Source organism: Nomascus leucogenys, chromosome 22a (assembly GCF_006542625.1).
Source record: "Nomascus leucogenys isolate Asia chromosome 22a, Asia_NLE_v1, whole genome shotgun sequence".
Taxonomy (NCBI): domain Eukaryota; kingdom Metazoa; phylum Chordata; class Mammalia; order Primates; family Hylobatidae; genus Nomascus; species Nomascus leucogenys.
The window spans coordinates 88,767,786-88,789,135 of record NC_044402.1 but is presented as its reverse complement, the minus strand read 5'-3'; the positions used below and the strand labels follow the sequence as shown (position 1 = coordinate 88,789,135).

The 21,350-nt window shown below is 36.7% G+C and overlaps 1 protein-coding gene across 3 annotated transcripts in view; it reads right to left on the bottom strand.

The window, feature by feature from the left end:
- GULP1 (GULP PTB domain containing engulfment adaptor 1) overlaps positions 1–21,350 on the bottom strand; it is a 312,023-nt gene that overhangs the window by 196,613 nt on the left and 94,060 nt on the right. For all 3 annotated transcript variants that reach the window (XM_003253837.4, XM_003253834.3, XM_030803196.1), the window contains exon 2: positions 19,466–19,592. The gene's annotated coding sequence lies outside the window, so the exon portion shown is untranslated. The remainder of the gene's footprint in view (positions 1–19,465; positions 19,593–21,350) is intronic.

Genomic DNA, 21,350 nt, shown 5'->3' with positions numbered 1-21,350 from the left:
TACCATTTCTGAGTATGGTACAGACTTAGTGCTACAGCCACCTTTGGTTGACAGTCCTACCCTGTGCATAGATTTAGCTGTGGCTTCCTTCTCAAATCTAACACAGTCTCCTTTCTGGATATCTCATACTTTTTGGTCTACTGAGAGTTCTCTGATTTATTTTCCTGCATAGTTCTGAAGTGAGTTATATATACCATATTTATTTTTCCTTCTATCCAAGAATTTGAAGTATAAGTGAAGATTCCTGTGTGTGCTTTATCATAAATTTATCAAGTGTAAGTTTAAATTATAAAAGGGGATACCAAAAGTTCTTTGAATCATTTCATTATCCTGAATTTACTACTGTTGTTTTCCTTCATGTTAATTTAGGGCACATAACAATATATTTATGTGTTACTATCTCAAAATGATATTTTCATTTTTTAATTAAAAAAATAAGAGATTTACCTTGGAATCTCTTCGTAATGATATATACTAGAAATCATGTAAATAAAAGTATAAAACGAATATTAGGAGAGAGGAGTTAAGGAATCTGAAATGAATGAAATATGAGAGACTTAGGGTACAAAAGTGTGGGAGAAGATTAAATATGTAACATGTCTAGCACAGAGCTGAATGTCAGATAGTCTCATAATAAGATGACAAGGGAATACTGACTAGGTGTTTGACATTTTTGGATTGATATACTTTCTCTCATGGTAATGTATGCCTTCTACAAGCAGTAGCATGTAATGAATAAAACAAGGACTACAACTGGGTTCTAATCCCATCTTTGCCATTGGACCTTAGGTAAATTTACTTTCCCTTTTTGTACATCAGCTTTCTCATCTGTAAGCTAAATTCCCTACCTCAAAATTTCCCTATGAAGATTAAATGTGTTAATTTGTGTAGACAGCTTAGGACAGTGCCTGACATATACAATGTAATATGTAAGCGTTGGCCATTATTATTATTATTATTACTGTTAAAAATCCTAGGGTAGATTTCAAAACTCACTCAGGAATTTAGAAAATTCCACTCTAGAAAGGGGAAAGAAAAGGACTATTAAGCAGATAGACATTCTAGAGGAAGGCCAAGTTTGTACTCCTAACTAAGCCAAAGTTTTGTATAGAGAAAGTCATTTAAACATTCCTAGCATAGTCTAATTAAAGGATATAAGTAATGTAAACTCGCTTTAAAAGACTCCAAATCTCTATTGAAATCTAAGCTTGTTTCTTTTCTATCATAATTATTTTTTTCATAATTATTATTACCTACATTTTTATAAAAAACTAACCAAAAAATTTAATTCTAGTATATCTATTACTAGAGTCCATTCAAAATTATTTTTAAAGAAAGAGGGTCTGCTTATTTCATAGCCATTAGCAAGTAAAAGAATGTTCGAGTTTTGTAGCTTACTTAAATGATAAAATTTTTATGCTTCATCCCAGGTCAAGATTAGTAAATAATTTTATTGAGGAGTCAAAGCAAATAATAATACTTAAGCAATTATCAAAAATGTGAAGAACAAAACAAAACCTCCTGCATAAGTATCAAATGATTTTCCTTACTGTAGGCACTAGCCGGCTTTCAGCCTTTTATTAAAGTTATTAAAAGGCATTAATTATCCTCTGTTACCATCAAAATAGCCTAAAGATGATTTGAGTGTTTTAAATGCATCATCATATCATCCATTATGTGTTAATGGAGTAATTAATATTCTGAAACTTGGAAGGGGAGGGGAAGGGAGAGAACAGAAGAATGTGCAAATATGTTCTGTTCTCATGGCACAACCCGTGGATATGTAAAGTAGATTTAATATTAAAGCTTTAGCTTTGCATTCCGGAAATCTAAATACCATTAAAGTCTTACAGAAATTAGTAAAATCTGCACAGGAATGTTATGTCTAATCACCTTACATAAGGCAGCCTGGCATTATTACTAATGACAACTTACATAAAATGATCTATTTCTGTGTCTTATTAAATTGCTCATTCACAGATATGGTTTCCATAATCAAGTAAAAATGCTTCAAGCTAAAGTTATTTTCTACTTTATGTCCAAAAGTAGCATTTTTATCCTGATTTCTCAAATAGCTACTTAACCTAAGGACACACAATACTATCCCCATATATATTTTGAGGTGTTATATAAATACTTGGCTCAGATGGTATAATCCATTTTCTCCCACAACTTTTTTTTTCTCATAAATCAAAAGATGCTCAATCTTTGAAATTAATCACTCATGTTTAAAAATACCATGCTACGAATATCCAATTTCAGGTACATTTTATGTGCTAACACCTTACAAAAATTGGATTTTTTCTGGCTACAAAAGTACTATATGCTCATTGAACACACTGTACTTTAAAAATAAGTAAAAATAAATACATAAATAAAAGCACCCAGAAATAGCCACTACATTTAAGTGCATTCACTTACAGTGTTTATTACTAAAAGTAGCCAAATATATAGTATCGAGATCTTACTATAGATACAGCTGTGTCCTAGTTTTCTTCTTTTCACTTAGCTTTTTATAATGATATTAAAATGCTATTTTAATAGCATGGTATTCATATGCTATTAAAAATTATTTCTACATGTCATTATTTAATATCTGCATAATACTCATTTATTGGCTATAGTCATCATATATACTTTTTTCAATCCTCTAACAATTTCAGGTACCATTTATATACTAACATACTAAGATTTGTTTACTCAACATCACTAGTCTCGTACAGGACACTAGACAACTGGCTATTGAACATGCTCACTTGGAAGTCCCACAGGAACCAAAACTAAAAGAAATATCCAAAACTGATCCATTATTTACTCTCTCTCTCCCTCTCTTACACACACACACACACACTCTCTCTCTCTCTCTTCCAATTTCAGAGCCTAGAACTTTCATCCACATAGTCTCAGAACCTAGCAGCCTGGGCCATATTACATGTGATTCCTCTATCATCCTTTGTCTCTAATTCACACAAAGCCCATTCCACTTTTGTAAACATACCAGAATTGAATTTATTGTTCTTCATTCCCAACAGCATGTCCTTCTCCAAGTCATCATCATTTCAAACCTAGATTACTATAGAATATCCTAGCTAGTTTTTTTCTTCCAGCATTGCTTAGTTACTCCTTGTCTCCACATTGTATCCAATATGATTTTTGCAAAACACAAATATGATTCGGTCATCCACCTGCTTAATTCCTTCCAGTGTCACTCCACTACATTTAGGATAATGTCAAATCCCTTACATGTTTCCTTACCATCTGTTCCACTAGCCTCGTCACCATCATCTCTCCTCTCCACCTCTTACCCAGACCCTGCTAGGAACACCAACAGAACAATGTACCCCACTATGGTAGTTCAATAGTGCCCCACAAAAGTTCATGTTCACCCAGAACCTCTGAGTGTGACCTTGTTTGGAAATATGGTCTTTGTAGATGGAATCAGTTCAGAATCTTAAGATAAAATTATTCTGGATTTAGGATGGGCCCTAAATACAATGACTGATATGTTTATAAGAGGAGGAGAGAATATAGAGAAACACAGGGAAGAAGGTCATGTCAAGATGGAAGCAGAGATTGGAGTTATGTTGCCTAAAATCAAGCAATACAAGGAGCCACTAGAAGCTGGAAAAAAAAAGAGCCTTTGGAGGGAGAGTGACTCCTGGTACCTAGGTTTTGAGCTTCTATTCTCCATAACTATTATACAATGAATTTTTGTTGTTTTAAGCCACTCTGTTTATAGTTCTATGCCTCCTATCTTAGACTTATTGCAATATATTAGTAGTTTCATTTCTATTTCACCAGACTATAAACTCCATAAAAGCAAGGAATAACTCCATTGTTTATAATGTTATGCTCATTGTCAAGGATTGCAATTGACATATGACAGGCAATTAGTAAATACAAGTATGTATACAAGAAAGAACAAATGAATTTTTCAAGATAGTAGATACCTATTGAGAACTAAGCAACATTATTATTTCATCTATACTCATTTTACTGGCAAAATCTTTATTATATGACATTTTATTGTTATTACAGTTTGATGCTCTTTTTTTTTTTTTTTTTTTTCCTTGTAGGGACGGGGGTCTATGTTGCCCAGGCTGGTCTCAAAGTTCTGGCCTCAAGCAATCCTCCCATCTCAGACTCCAAAAGTGCTGAGATTACAGATATAAGCCACTGCACCTGGCCAGTTTGATGGCTTTAAATAACACTTATGAAAAAGAGTTTTAGGAGGTATCTATTGTTTTTATTTGCCTCCATATTCACTCTCTGTCTTGGTTCCAGAACTTTAAAGTTTCATTTGGGACCTACTCTCTCCAAGTACAGGCAGTCTTTTGAGAACTGTTAATCAGTTGCCGTGGTTCTTGGCAGGGGGCGAGTGACTCAAACTCAGCCATTCTGACTCCCTTTGTGAGTGTGAGAGGAAGAACATTAAAAAATACTATTGGTCCATATTTAGCTCCACAGAAGTACCCACTGCTGTTTCTCTCCACTTCCTGATCTCTAGATGCCTAGAACAGTCTGGCTCCTGTCTTTTCTGAGAACTGTTTCATCTGATTACCCTCAAATTTTATGTGCTAAGTTATATCCTTTCAGCAAAATGCATTTTTTTGTTTAAACAGACAGAACTAGTTTCTGTTACTTGTGATCTAAGAATAAGAGACTCTTCAAATGTAGATGTGGTTAGTACATAGCACAGATTGCTTGTATAAATAGGTGTTGTTTCACAGATGGTTGCCTGATCAAAAAGTTTCTAGTTTAGATTGTCAGGCTACCTAACTGATAAACTATGCAATTTAAAATTCATGATTTGCCAATTTCCTTCTCTAAGATAGCCACTTCCATTTTTTCATGCATTGTACACATTAATGCAAATCCTACTCTTCTCCCTCCTTTAGCTCAATCTTTACACACAAAAATTTTTCTCATGAAAATATTTTTTATTTTTCACCAAACTAAATTTTCTCAATATAAATCATGCTGTAAAAGCAAATTAAGCCATTTTATAAAGAATGTGACCTCTAAGAAAGTCAAGGCTTCAGTGTAATAAGTGATACATCATAGCATGAATAACTAGTTTAGACTAAAAAAGGCCTATAGTTTATCACTTTGCAACACAGAGACCAACATATTGATGAAAAACCACTTTTCTAGGTTTCATCATTTCATTCAAATAGTAATTAATTTATAAAGGGACTATTAATTATAGTTATATATTACATAAATATACAGAACTCTTTCTCTTCAAAGCTCTTCATTAAATAAAAAACAATGTTAACATTTATAGGTGAAGATTAATTTGAATATCATTATTAACACAGATGTATTACATATATAGATGTACTAAATAGACACTCTAAAAAGTCAGTGAAAGTAAAATCACTTTCTTCAATTTCTTCAATAACTTTATTTTGTGTTTTTGGTGGCTGCCATAACAAATTACCACAGTTACCAGTGGATGGCTTAAAATAACATAAATTTATTCTCTCATAGTTCGGGAAGCCAGAACTCTAAAATCAACGTGTTGGAAACATAGCACTTTCTCCCCAGGCTGTAGTAGAAATTTTGTTCCTTGCTTCTTTTGGCTTCTGGTGACTCATCCTTGGCTTGTGTCTGTATCACATCAGTCCCTGACTCTGTCTCCACATGGTCTTCTCCTCTATGTGTATCTTTCAAACACACATGTCTTTGGACTTACAGTTCATCCAGTTAATCCTGGATGATGACATCTAAAGATCTTAAATTATACCTGCATAGATTCTTTTTCCAAGTAATGCCACATTCACAAGTATTGGAGGTTAAGATTTGAACATATCTTTTTGGAAGCCACCATTCAACTCACTACAGATGGGATGACATTTCCTAGATTTGGTTATAAAAGAACGTAGCTTCCATCATGGGTGATCACTTTTTCTTCTTTGGATTGATTGTTCACGACGAAGACAGCTTCCATATCCATATCATAAGGCAGCTCTGTGGAGGCTGAATCTGGAAGCGGCCTCTTCAGCCCCAGTTGGGCTGTGAATGACTGCAGCTGTAGCCAACAGCTTGACTGCAACATCATGAGAGACCTAGAGCCAGAGGTACCAGCTAAGCTGTGCCCACATTCCTGGTCCACAGGAACTGTGAGATAATTCATAAACACTGTATTAAGCTGGTAAGACTAAGTTGGCCAGTAATAATGAAGATAATTAAACAATGGGCATAGATTCAATTTTTCATATCAGCAACATTTATGAAGTACCTTCTATGAAAAAAATTGCAGTGAGTTTTATTTAGATTTAAATTTATATCTGTAATTATAAATAATGACCCAGTCCTCAAGAATCTTATCGTCTCAGGGTATAGTAGACAAGCCCACACTATGTGTTATGATAAAGAAATGTACATGGTGTTAAGGTACACAGCACATAGAAGGATCTTGTCCAGATTCCAAAAGTTAGGAATGATATTCTAGAGAAGGTAGATTCTGAACTTGTAAAAAACGTACCTACTCATAGTTATGTATTAAATTCATTTTTCTACAAGATGGCAGATTGGAGGCACTGTTATCATGCCTCACTCACTTGGAAAAACAAGAGTACGCAGATAATCACACTGTGAATTTTCTTACAAGAAGCAAGACAGAAACTTAACAAGAAAACTGAAAGAAATCACAGATGCTTTGAAAGAAGTGGTAGGCTACAGCCTGCATCTTTTAAGCCAGGCAGAAAACCAAGTCCTCCGAATGTGTGAGTGGGATAAACTGCCTTCAGGGTATACACTCCTACTGCAGAACCTGGCAATCCAGGCTACAGGGGAAGGCCTTACCCTAACCAGTGTTGAGACTAATTTAGGGAGCAGTGGGCAATATAAAAGTGGGAGCAGCAGCAGGAAGAGACGTGTGCATTCCCAGTCTCCAGCACGGATGGAGGGAAACCATTCCTCATCCTAACTCACAGGAAATTTCGTGGAAGCCTGCCAGCTAACTCAGGTGACTGTAGCAGGTTGAGAGAAGTTCCCAACTGAAATTTACAATATAATCTCGAGCGGGGACAAATTCCTTTGGCCAGAAATGGGAGGCAAGTGGGAAGTGTGCTGCAGCCATGAATACAGGAGCTGGATGTTCCAGCTTTGCTGGCAGACTGGGAGGGCTGTGGCCTGAAAGCCATGGTTGCTGTCTCCACCAGGAAGGCTTATGGCCTCGGGCAGTTTTAAGTTCTGAATGCAAACTACCTGGAACTTACCTTGCTGCTGCTAGTGGAACACTGCAGATGTGAGACCTGCCTTAGCCAGTGTGGGGAGCTGAGTGGAACATCCTGTCACCGGTTACTCCCCACTCCCCATATGGACTCTTCTGTACAGCAGAGGCAGCTGTGCTCCTCTCTGTAACATTACTCCAGTAGCCAAAGAACCGTCCCTGGACCCTCACAGGAGCCCTTGTTTGTCCCACATGTGGAGAACCACAGCTCCGATCTTTCCCATCCAGCCCCCACCTGGCTTTGCCCCTCCAGCTGTTCTGGCAGCTTAACATGAAAGACAGAAATTTTGGCAGCTCTATGACCCCACCAATTACCTAAGAAACCAGAGTACTTCCCCTGGGTAGCATAAGAAGAGCACAAACCCCACCACTTCTACAGCATCCAGCACTCTTTTGCAAGCGCCACCTCCTGGCTGGAGGCCAACTGACACAGTCCATTATAGCACCTGCAGGCAGAATAACATAGCACCAAGGATGGAAAAACTTGTGTTTGACCTCAGCTGTCACTGTTGCCTGCAACACCCTGGCTAATCAGGAGGTCCTAAGTCTGTCCATGTGACCAGTTCATTACTACTACAACTGGCATTTGAGAAAGCCAACACACTAAGGCTATTTATAATCAATAAATCTCACAGAGGCTATGTTACCCCCCTGCTACCCCTACCAGAGCTGGCACTAGTACCCGCTTCTGGAAGACCTCAGAATAGGTCACATCACTGGATCCCTTGAAAATATCCCCACCACCAACCTAGAGTGTGGCAGCCCCACTGGGTGGCTAGACTCAGAGGAGCAGCAGCATTCACAGTAGTCTTGTCTTTAGAGATACTACTTCTAGCAGAATGAGGAGTGCACTATATCAAGGGAACACCTCATGGGACAAAAAAAATCTGGGTGGCAGGACTTGAGTCCCAGAACTTTCTGCTGATGGGAAGCTCCTTTCAGCAAAGGCACAAATGCACTGCCAGGCTCAGTGGGGAAAGTCTGAAACTCCACCCCAACAGTCAGGCAGCCCTGGTGCTCATGAAGGGTCTTGGAGAAGAGGACTTGTTTTGCCCCTTGTCCACCACTGCAGACCCAGCTGGGACTTCTTCCACGGGAGGTCAGTATGAGTCCACCGAAGGCCAGCCTTTCTAGAACAATTCAAGGGGATTATATCCCCACAGGTGGAGTGCACGCCAGGTTCGTGCTTGCACAAGTGTTAGAATTCCACTCTACTTGAAATATGCAGATTTGTGCAGATGAAAACTTGTGCTGGTCTGATCTGAATAGCCAAAATACTGAGTCAGTAGTGTAACTAGGAGGTGGACTGCTTTCCTGCTGGCCTGACAGGGGAGTTCAGGTGCCTCCGACCATTCCCCCTGATAAGACCTCAGTGTGTTTCACTGAGAGTTTCTCCACCTGCCTCTGTCAAGGCTGGGACCTCTGTCCACTACTGGATATTGCATTTATCCACCTGCTTTAGCCACAACCAGTTTCTACCCAGGGAAACCTTCTCTACTGGCCTGAAGCTGGAACTATTCAACACAGTAAATACAATATTGTGGAAAAAATAAATACATAAAAATGTTCACAGAACAGGGGAATGAGATAAGCTTCAAGAGACCTTCGCCATTCCAACCCCATAGGAGATAGTGAACTTTTTCACACATCAAGCACATTGCGACTACAACCAGCATTTGAGAAAGCCATCATACAAACACCCTCTATAACCAAGGAACTCATACAGAGACTTCACCCCTGGAAGCACCAAGAGCTGCATTAGGTTACCATAAACTATAAACATTAAAGTCACATCCTTAATAGAGACAAAAAGAATTTTTTTTAAAAAGTCAAATCAAAAACAAATTAAAGAATAACAGAAGAAATAATCTACCCAAATGAGAAGGAATCAGAAAAATAATTCTGGCAATATGACAAAACAGGCTTCTATAACACCCCCAACTATAAAAATCACAGTACCTCTCCAGAAATGGGTCCAAACCAAGATGAAATTTTTGAAATACCAAATAAAAAATTCAAAATGTTGATAATTAAGCTACTCAAGGAGATACAAGAGAAAGGTGAAAACTAAATTTTTTTAAAAATTCAGGATACGAATGAAAATTTTTCTAAAGAGAAAGATATTTTAAAGAAAACCCAACCTGAAATTCTGGAAAGACACATTTAGGGAATTACAAAATGCAGAGGAAAGTTTTAATAATAGAATAAACCAACTAGAAGACAGAATTTCAGAGCTCAAAGACAAAGCTTTTGAATTAACCCAATCAGGCAAAAATAAAGAAAAAATAAACAGAAGAAATGAATAATGTCTCTAAGAAATATGTGATTACATAAAATGATCAAACCTAAGAATAACTGGTGTTCCTACGGGAGAAAAAGCAAAAAGCTTGGAAAACTTATTTGAGTGAATAATTGAAGAAAACTTTCCTGGCCTTGCTAGAGATTTAGATATCTAAATATAAGAAGATCAAAGAACCCTGGGAGATTTATTGCAAAAAGGACATGACCAAGGCATACACTTATCAGGCTATCTAAAGCCAATGTTTAAAAAAAAGAATTCTAAGAGCAGTTAGACAAAAGCATCAGGTAACTTATAAAGGAAAGAAAGCTTGTCAAACTGACAGCAGACTTCTCAGCGGAAACCTTACCAGGCAGGAGGGACTGGTGTCCTATCTACACCTCTTTAAACAGAATAACTGTCAGCCAATAATTTTGTATCCAGTAAAACTAAATTTCATAAATTATGAACCAGAGCTGCCCTACAAGAAATGCTAAAAGGGTTTCTAAATCTTAAAAGAGAAGGTGAATATGCACCATATCAATTATCACCATAAATCTTATGATTATGAATAATCACTATAAATCTTAAAAGAGAAGGTGAAAGCATAAAACTCAAGGTGCTTAAAAAACAATAACAAAGAAGAAAACAAAGTATCTAGGTAACAATCAACATAATAACTGGAACGGTACTTCACATCTCAATATTAACATTGAACATAAATGGCCTTAATGTTCCACTTAAAAGACACAAGTTGGTAGAATGAATAAAAAATCACAAACCAAATATCTGCTGTTTTCAAGAGACTCACCTAACACATAAAGATTCATATAAACTCAGGGTAAAGGGGTGGATAAAGACATTTTATGCAAATGGGAACCAAAAGCAAGCAGGAGTAGTTATTCTTACATCAGATAAACATACTTTAAAGCAGAAAGAATAAAAAAAGAAGGTAATTATATAATAATAAAAAAATCAGTCTAGCAAAAAGATATTACAATTTTAAATTTATATGCATCTAACTCTAGAGATCCCAGATTTTAAAAATAATTACTAGTAAATCTAAGAAATGAGATGGGTAGCAACATAGTAATTGCGGGGGACTTCAACATGGCACTGACAGCACTAGACAAATCATCAAGACAGAAAGACAAAAAAAATGGACTTAAGCTATACTCTAGAACAAATTGACCTAACAGATATTTACAGAACATTCTATCCAAAAAACACAGAATATACAGTCTTCTCATCAGCTCATGAAACATTCTCCAAGATAAACCATATGGTAGGCCACAGAACAAGTCTCAATAAATTTAAAATAATCACAATCATATCAACTTCTCAGAACACAAGAGAATAAAGCTAGAAATCACCTTTAAAAGGAACTCTCAAAATTATACAAATACATGGAAATTAAACAATCTGCTCCTGAATGATTTTTGAGTTAATAAGAAAATCAAGATGGAAATTTCAAAAATCTTTGAAATGAAGCATAATAGTGACATAAGTTACTAAACTCTCTGAAGCAAAAGCAATGCTAAAAGCAAAATTTATAATGCTAAATACCTACATCAAAAATCTGAAAGATCACAAATTGACAACCTAATGTCACACCTCAAGGAAATAGAGAAACAAGAACAAACCAAACTCAAAACTAGTAGAAGATAAGGAATAATGAGGATCAGAGCAGAAATAAATGAAATTTAAGAAAACAATACAAATGATAAATAAAACAAAAAGCTGGTTCTCTGAAAAGATAAACAAACTTGATAGACCGTTAGCTAGATTAACAAAGAAGAGAAACGTTTCAAATAAGCTAAATTAAAAATGAAAATGGGACATTATAACCAACAACACTGAAATACAAAAGATCATTTGAGACTACTATGAATGCCTCTATGCACACAAACTAGGAAGTCTAGAGAAAATGGACAAATTCCTGAAAACATACAACTCTTCTAGATTAAATCAAGAAGAAATAAAAACCCTGAACAAACCAATAAAAAGCAGTGAAATTGAATTCATAACAAACAAAAACTGCCAACAATAAAAACCCAGGGCCAGGTGCATTCACAGCTGAATTCTACCAGACATTCAAAAAACAATTGATACCAATCTTAGTGAAAAGATTGAGAAAGAGGTAATCCTCCCTAACTCATTATATGAAGCCAGTATCATGCTGATACCAAAGTGAGGAAAGGACATAATAAAACAAGAAAACAATAGACCAGTATCCCTGACGAACATAGATGCAAAAATCCTCAATAGAATATTAGCTAACCAAATGCAACAGCACATCAAAAAAATAATACACCATGATCTAGTGGGTTTTCTCCCAGTAAAGCAGGAATAGTTTAACATACACAAGTCAATAAATGTAATACATCACCTAAAGAGAATTAAAAGCAAAAACCATATGAACATCTCAATAGATACAGAAAAAGCATTCAGTAAAGTCCAGTTTTCCTTTATGGTAAAACCCCTCAAAAAACTAGGCATAGAAGGTACATACCTCAAAATAATAAGTCATATAACACAAACCCACAGCCAAATCATACTGAATGGGGAAGAGTTTAAAGCATTTCCCTTAAGAACCTCAATGAGAAAAGCATGCCCATTTTCAGCACTTCTATTCAATATAGTACTGGAAGTCCTAGCCAGAGCAATAAGGCAAGATAAACAAATAATGCGCATCCAAATTGGAAAACAGGAAGTCAAGCCATCACTATTCACTGAGGATATAATTGTATACATAGAAAACCATGAAGACTCCTCCAAAAGACTCCTAGATTTGATAAACAAATTCAGTAAAGTCTCAGGTTACAAAATCAATGTACACAAATCAGTAGCACTGCTATATACCAACAACCACATTGAGAATCAAATCAAGAACTCAGTCTCTTTTACAATAGCTGCAAAAATTAAAATAAAATACCTAGGAATATACTTAACCAAAGATGTGGAAGATCTCTACAAAGAGAACTAAAAAGCACTGCTGAAAGAAATCATACATGACACCAACAAATGGAAACACATTCCATGCTCATGGATTGGAAGGAATAAATAATGTGAAAATGACCACACTGTCCAAGACAATTTACAGATTCAATGCAATTCCATCAAAATAGCAACATCATTTTCACAGAATTAGAAAAAAAAACACAAAATTCATATGAAATGAAAAAAAGGGCTCAAACAGCCAAAGCAATCCTAAGCAAAAGAACAAATCTAGAGGCATTACATTTTCAATTATATTATAAGTTTACAATTACCAAAACAGCATGGTACTGGCATAAAAGTAGACATATAGACCAATGGACCATAATAGAGAAGACAGAAATAGAGTCAAATACTTATAACCAACTGATCTTTGACAAAACATATACAAACATAAATTGGGGAACGGACACCCTACTTAATAAATGGTTCTAGGAAAACTGGATAGCTACATGTAGAAGAGTGAAACTGGATCCCTATCTCTCATCTTATTTTAAAAAAACAACTCAAGATGGGCCAAATCCTTAAATCTAAGACCTGAAACCATAAAAAACCTAGAAGATAACCTAGGAAAAACTCTTCTGACCATTAGCCTAGGCAAAGAATTTATGACTAAGACCACAAAAGCAAATGCAACAAAAACAAATATAAAAAAATGGGACCTAATTAAACTAAGAACCTTCCATACAGCAAAAGAAATAATCAACAGGATAAACAGACAACACATAGAATGGGAGAAAATATTTGTAAACTATGCATCTGACAATGGACAAATATCCAAAATCCACAAGGTACTTAAATAAATCAGCAAGAAAAAAACATATAATCCCATCTAAAAGTGGGCAAATGACATACATAGATATTTCTCAAAAGCAGATAAACAAATACCCAACAAACATTTGAAAAAATGCTCAACATTACTAATCATCAGGGCAATGCCAATTAAATCCACAATGAGATGCCCTGCAAGAATAGCTATTATTAAAAAGTCAAAAGATGATAATAGATTTGGCATGGAAGAGGCAAAAACAGAGCACATACACTGCTGGTGGGAATGTAAATCAATACAATATCTATGGAATACATTATGAACATTTCTTAAGGAACTAAAAGTATATCTAACATTTGATGCAGCCATTCCACTACTGGGTACCTACCCAAAGTAAAAGAAGTTGTAACAAAAAGACACCTGCATGCATATGTTTTTTGCAGCACAATTCACAAAGGCGAAGATATGGAACCAACGTAAGTGCCCATGGACCAATGAGTAAATAAAACGTGGTATATGTACACCATGAAATGCTACTCAGCCATTTAAAAAAAGAAGGATGAAATGATGTCTTTTGCAGCAACTTGGATGGAGCTCAAGGCCATTATTCCAAATAACTCAGGAATAAAAGAAACAAATCCCACATGTTCTCGCTTGGCTAAGCTATGGGTATGCAAAGGCATACAGACTGGTATAAGAGACTTTGGAGACTCTGGATAGCTACATCCAGAATGGGGAGGGTGGGAACTGGGTGAGGAATAAAAAACTACATATTGGGTACAATGCACATTACTCGTGTGACAAGTGTGCAAAAATCTCAGACTTCACCACTATACAATTTATCCATGTAACTAAAAACCGCTGATACCCCAAGACCTACTGAAATTTTTTTAAAGAATTAATTCCCTTTATTTTTTAACAATTTAATATATGAGGTACCTCTAAGAGGTAAGGACACTTTTCCTATCCATTACACTAAGACTCATAATACAATTATCTCAGCTTTTAGAGAAAGAACATATATCCATTTTTGTGACTGCTGGAAAGTGTAAGGCTAAATTATATACATTGTAGTTATGAATGAAATCAGGTCTTTTATTTATATTTTTGTTTTGTTTGGTGTAAATTATATTTACTCTATTATACTTTTATTTTTAAAGGATGGAAATAATTTTTAGTAATAAATAAACGAATCCTTAATTAATCCTCAATAATATTCCTCAATTCTCAATAAGGAATTGCAATGAAATTTTAAAATGTTATGAGTGCTCTAGCAAAGGTTTGAACACAGGAAAGTGAAGCAGGAGAGAAAATTCTTCAGTGTTCAAAGCCAAACAAATTTTGCCAACAATAACAAAACCCACTTTTACTCTGTTTTCCCCATTTCAGTGCCTGTCATCAACATGCCCCTCTTGCCTAAGCAAAAAGCCTGTTTCTTTAACCCTCACTTAACTGCTTCTACTACTGCCAAGTCTCATCTAACCACACCTTCTTTTTTATTTACATTTTTTTCACCCTAGACAAAGCTTCTATTGTTTCTTCTGGAATTATTTAAAAATTTTGAAACATTGCTTCTTGGGTAACCTTGATCAGACTTAATGTTTTTGGGGAAACCTAGTCTACTGGTAACTCAGTATCTGCATGCCAACATAATTATTACTCACTAGTCTTTACTTAAACATGATTCTCTTGTGCTTTCATGGTGTATTCTATTCATTTGTTTGTCATACAGGTACATCTGCTACATTATAAACTCCTCATGGGTAGAGATTATGTCTTCATTGTTTTATTTTCCTACAGTTCCTAGCTTAGTGCCTGGCAAGTAGCAAGGGTTCAGCAAATAGTGATCAAAATATAAGGAAAAGCCTGCGAACTAATCTGCCTTCCTTTGAGCTGCTCTCTCTTCATTAGTCTAACACACGTATCACTTTTAAAATAAACTTTTTTTTTTTTTTTTAGATTTTTTGAGACAGAGTTTTGCTCTGTCACCCAGGCTGGAGGGCAGTGGTGTGATCATGTCTCACTGCGACCTTCACCTCCTAGGCTCAAGTGATCCTCCCACTTCAGCCTCTCAAGGAGCTGGGACTACAAGTATACACCATCCTGTCTGGCTAAGTTTTTCTACTTTTTTTTTTTTTTTGTAGAGATGGGCTCTCATTATGTTTTCCAGGATGGTCTTGAACTCCTGGCCTCAAGCAATCCACCACCTGCCTCAGTCTCCCAAAGTGCTGGAATTACAGGCATGAGCCAACGCGGTTGGCCTAGATTAAACTTCTTAAAGGATAGCATGGTTCATCTGGCTCCCCTGCAATTGTTCCTCTCCATGTAATAATGAGACACAAATGCCTAGTTATAAGAATCCAAATCACAGAACACATTTCCAACTACTCTGCTATATCTAATCTCTCTTTCCAATTTCCTGAACTAGAAAAGCAAGAATAAACATATTCAAAAGCTAGCAGAAGGCCAGAATTAACTAAAATCAGAGCAGAACTGAAGGAAATAGAGACACAAAAAACCTTCAAAAATTAATGAGTCCAGGAGCTGGTTTTTTGAAAAGATCAACAAAATTGATGGACCTAGCAAGACTAATAAAGAAAAAAGAGAAAATCAAATAGATGCAATAAAAAACGAAAAAGGGATATCACCACCGATCCACAGAAATACAATCTACCATCAGAGAATACTACAAACACCTCTATGCAAATAAACGAGAAAATCTAGAAGAAATGGATAAATTCCTCAACAAATACACCCTCCAAGACTAAACCAGGAAGAAGTTGAATCTCTGAATAGACCAATAACAGGCTCTGAAATTGTGGCAATAATCAATAGCTTACCAACCAAAAAGAGTCCAGGACCTGATGGATTCACAGCCGAATTCTACCAGAGGTACAAGGAGGAACTGGTACCATTCCTTCTGAAACTATTCCAATCGATAGAAAAAGAGGGAATCCTCCCTAACACATTTTATGAAGCCAGCATCGTCCTGATACCAAAACCTGGCAGAGACATAACCAAAAAAGAGAATTTCAGACCAATATCCTTGATGAACACTGATGCAAAAATCCTCAATAAAATACTGGCAAACCGAATCCAGCAGCACATCAAAAAGCTTATCCACCATGATCAAGTGGGCTTCATCCCTGGGATGCAAGGCTGGTTCAACATACGCAAATCAATAAATGTAATCCAACATATAAACAGAACCAAAGACAAAAACCACATGATTATCTCATTTTTTTCAACTTAAACTAGGTTTCATTAGGAAAATTATTTGAATGAGAAAACACTAATCAGTGATTCAATATTTTCAAAACTGGCTAATGAAAACTTGAACTTGTTACCACCTTCTACAGGTAAACTCAGCAATAACAATAAAAAGCCTTTAAAAGATCACAGTCATTGAGCCAGTGATACCAATTTTAGTAATGCTACTAATGCAAACCAAGTGATGTACATATCAATTTATCTAGAAGAATATTGACTGAACAATAAATACAAAATAAAAATATTTTAAAACATTATATATTAACAGATATAATAGAAAATACAAAACACTAATTCATATTCTCAAGGAATAGAAGAAAACAAATTTGTTACACAATAACAAAGAAAATCAACAAAGTATATATATAATTGGTATGGTTTGGCTGTATCCCCACCCAAATCTCATCTTGAATTGTAATTCCCACAATTCTTACATGTCATGAGAGAAACCTTGTGGAAGGTGATTGAATCATGGAGGTGGGTCTTTCCTATGCTATTCTCGTGATAGTGAGTGGGACTCACGAGACCTGATGGTTTTAAAAATGGGAGTTTTCCTACACAAGCCCTCTTCTCTTGTCTGCTGTTGTGTGAGATGTGCCTTTCACCTTCTTCCATGGTTGTGAGGTCTCCCCAGCCACATGGAACTGTAAGTCCATTAAACCGCTTTCTTTTGTAAATTGCCCAGTCTTGGGTATGTCGTCATCAGCAGTGTGAAAACAGACTAATACAGTAAATTGGTACCAGGAGTTGGATGCTGCTGAAAAGATACCTAAAGATGTAGAAGCAACTTTGGAACTGGTTAACAGGCAGAGGGTGGAACGGTTTGGAGGGCTCAGAAGAACACAGGAGAATGCGGGAAAGTTTGGAACTCCCTAAAGCCTTGTTGAATGGCTTTGACCAAAATGCTGATAATGATATGGACAATGACATCCAGGCTGAAGCGGTCCCAGATGGAGATGAGGAACTTGTTGGGAACTGGAGCCAAGGTGACTCTTGTTATGTTTTAGGAAAGAGACTGGTGGCATTTTGCTCCTGCCCTAGAGATTTGTGGAACTTTGAACTTGAGAGAGGTGATTTCGGGTATCTGGAGGAAGGAATGTCTACGCAGCAAAGCATTCAAGAAGTGACTTGGATGCTGTTAAAGACATTCAGTTTTATAAGGGAAGGAGAGCATAAAAGTTCAGAAAATTTGCAGTCTGACAATGCAATAGGAAAGAAAATCCCATTTTCTGAGAAGAAATTCAAGTTAGCTACATAAATTTGCATAAGTAATGAGAAGCCAAATGTTAATCATCAAGATAATGGGGAAAATGTCTCCAAGGCCTGTCAGAGGTCTTCATGGCAACCCCAGAGGTTTAGGAGGAAAAAATGATTTCCGGGGCCAGGCCCAGGGTCCCACTGATTTATGAAGTCTAGGGACTTGATGGGCCTGCATCCCAGCTGCTCCAGCCATGACTAAAAGTGGCCAAGGTATGGCTTGGCTGTTGCTTCAGAGGGTGCAAGCCCCAAGTCTTGGCAGCTTCCACATGGTATTGAGCCTGCGGATGCCCAGAAGTCAAGAATTGAGGTTTGGGAACCTCTGCCTAGATTTCAGAAGATGTATGGAAATGCCTGGATGTCCAGGCAGAAGTTTGCTGCAGGGGTAGGGTCCTCATGGAGAACCTCTCCTAGGGCAGTGTGGAAGGGAAATGTGGGGTCAGAGCCACCACACAGAGTCCCTACTGGGGCACCACCTAGTGGAGCTGTGAGAAGAAGGCCACCATCCTCCAGACCCTAGAATGGTAGATCCACCAACAACTTGTACCCAGCACCTGGAAAAGACTCATACACTCAATGCCAGCCCATGAAGGCAGCCAGGAAGGCAGCTATACCCTGCAAAGCCACAGAGGCAGAGCTGCCCAAGACCATGGGAACTCACCTCTTACATCAGCATGATCAGGATGTGAGACATAGCATCAAAGGAGATCATTTTGGAGCTTTAAGATTTGACTGCCCCACTGGATTTTGGACCAGCATGGGGCCTGTAGCCCCTTTGCATTGGCCAATTTCTCCCATTTGGAATGGCTGTATCTACCCAATTCTTGTACTCTATTTTATCTAGGAAGTAACTAACTTGCTTTTGATTTTACAAGCTCATAGGCAGAAAGGACTTGCCTTGTCTCTAATGAGACTTCGGATTGTAGACTTTTGAGTTGACACTAAAACGAGTTAAGACTTTGGGGGATTGTTGGGAAGGCATGTTTGGTTTTGAAATGGGAGGACATGAGATTTGAGAGGGGCCAGGGATGGAATAATAAGGTTTGGCTGTGTCCCCACCCAAATCTTATCTTGATTTGTACCTCCCACAATTCCCACATGTTGTGGCAGGAACCTGGTGGGAGGTAATTGAATCATGGGGGCGAGTCTTTCCTGTGCTGTTCTCATGATAGTGAGTGGGTCTCACAAAATCTGATGGTTTTAAAAACAGGCGTTTCCCTGCACAAGCTCTCCTCTCTTGCCTGCTGCTGTATGAGACGTGCCTTTCACCTTCCTCCATGATTATGAGACCTCCCCAGCCACGCAGAACTGTAAGTCCATTAAACGTCTTTCTCTTGTAAATGTCCCAGTCATGAGTATGTCTTTATCAGTTGCATGAAAATGAACTAAATATAATACTATCATTGTAACTTTGTTTAAAGGAAAAATCCAACAAAACAAAAATAAAATTATATAGAACAAAATGATGACAGAAGTTATTTTCAGAAAAAAGTCTCATCAGTGCTTTTAATTTTATTTTACTTTCATGAATTTTACTATTTTTTACAACATAAGACTATATTTTTAAACATTCAACACATAATAAAAGCATTTTTATAATTTCAAGTTCTTTTTGGAAATAATGGAAAATGTATAAACAATCATTTATTCTTACCTGGGTATGCTCAAATATAGTTGAAAGAAAATGGACACTTGACTTTATATAGCTTGTATCATACAGTTGCCATCAGAATTATTCTATCAGTTTCTCTCCTATGTATATCAGATGGAATCATAAATAACTAAAAAGAAAAATATAATTGGACTTAGAATTAATCAATAATTACATTTCTGTTTATTTTAATTTAGAAGTCCAGCATATCTTTTAAAATTCTAATTATGCTTCTTGCAAATGTTCAAGAAAGTTACCAAATAATAGGGAAATAATGATAAAATATGTAAATATTTGGAAAAGATTATTACTGATACCTAGGTAATGGAAAATAGCAAGATTTGTAGATGATGTGTTAAATGTTTTAACTCACAGATATGTTACTATTAAAGCTTGGTGATAGTTCTTTAACAATATATGCCTTTCCCCCTTGAACAACAAGTAGCCCCAACTATCTCTTTCACATATTATTTATTTGGCCTAACCAAGCACATACTCTGTTCATGATGATTAAGAAGGTGAAACTAAATTTTAGAAGGCACTGACTTACTTTCATTTTCATTCTACTTTGACTCTTATGGCAAGGCATTTAGATAGCTTATCCTTCTATTCATAATCATGCTATAACTAGAAGAGATATGTTAATTGGTTAAGACTTTTATATTTTTATTCCAACAAACAAAACAAAAATTCTTTCTGGGTAGACACAACAGCACAAATTATGTCTTCCTTTAATTATATTATTTCGAATGTACCACTGACATAAGTTCAAATAGTACCAGAAGAATTCACAGCATAGTATCTTTTGCCAAAACACTAAAAAGACCTGATCTTTTTGAGGGAGGGGGAAGAATGGAGAAACATATCTAAGTCTTGTGCCCTGCTTCCCATCATAACTTTGATACAAACCCCTTGATACAGACATTGATGATGCCACATCTATGTTTTTGACTTTCTTAAATAGATAGATCTCAAATATTATTTTATCCCTTCCTCTGTGTTTCAATCTAAGCCATCTGAATACTTTGAAAGCCATCGTTTTCCATTTTAGCCACAATATTCTTCAGAAGCCTATTGACCTATTTGTTCAATGTATTTGTTTTCTTCTGTCTCAGCCTCCCGAGTAGCTGGGAATACAACTGTGTGGCATCATGCCCAGCTAATTTTTGTATTTTTAGTAGAGAGGGGGTTTCGCCATGTTGGCCAGACTGGTCTCGAACTCCTGACCTCAGGTGATCTGCCCCCCTTGGCCTCCCAAAGTGCTCGGTGGATTACAGGTGTGAGCCACCATGCCCAGCTTCTTTTTCATATTCTAACATGACTTTAGAGAGAAAGAAAGGATCTCAGTTTAGGTTGCCCCAGAGGCAAACACTGAGGTAATAATAATTTCAGTGCAAAAGGTTTATTTGGGAGATGATCCCAGGAAATATTAGCAGGGATGAAAAGAAAGAAGTGAGACCCGGAGTGGAAAGACCTCTTACCAACACAGAGATCATTATCAGACCTGTAACACTTTTGGCAACTGCAGCTTAATCTGGCTGGGGAAAATCAGATATCCACTGTGAAATACACCCCTCAGAAATATCTCACTGTAAGAATGAGAACTAGCATATTTATACACCAATCCTCATGAGTCATTAGCTGAGGGTTGCTCCCAGGGGCATTAATTCCCTGGAACTTTCAGCCTATTTGGTTGGCAAAGTGGTCTCTTGTGGCCAAAGAATCCCTTAGGTAAAGAAATGCAGGATAAGCGTTAGAAATTTTGCCAGTCTGAACTACAGCACTAAAAGAGAGGTTATAGGCTGATCATCAACAGCATCTACTACAAAAAGCAACAATTTTAAATTTTGAATTAAAATATTAGCACAGTATATTTTAAGGCCATATA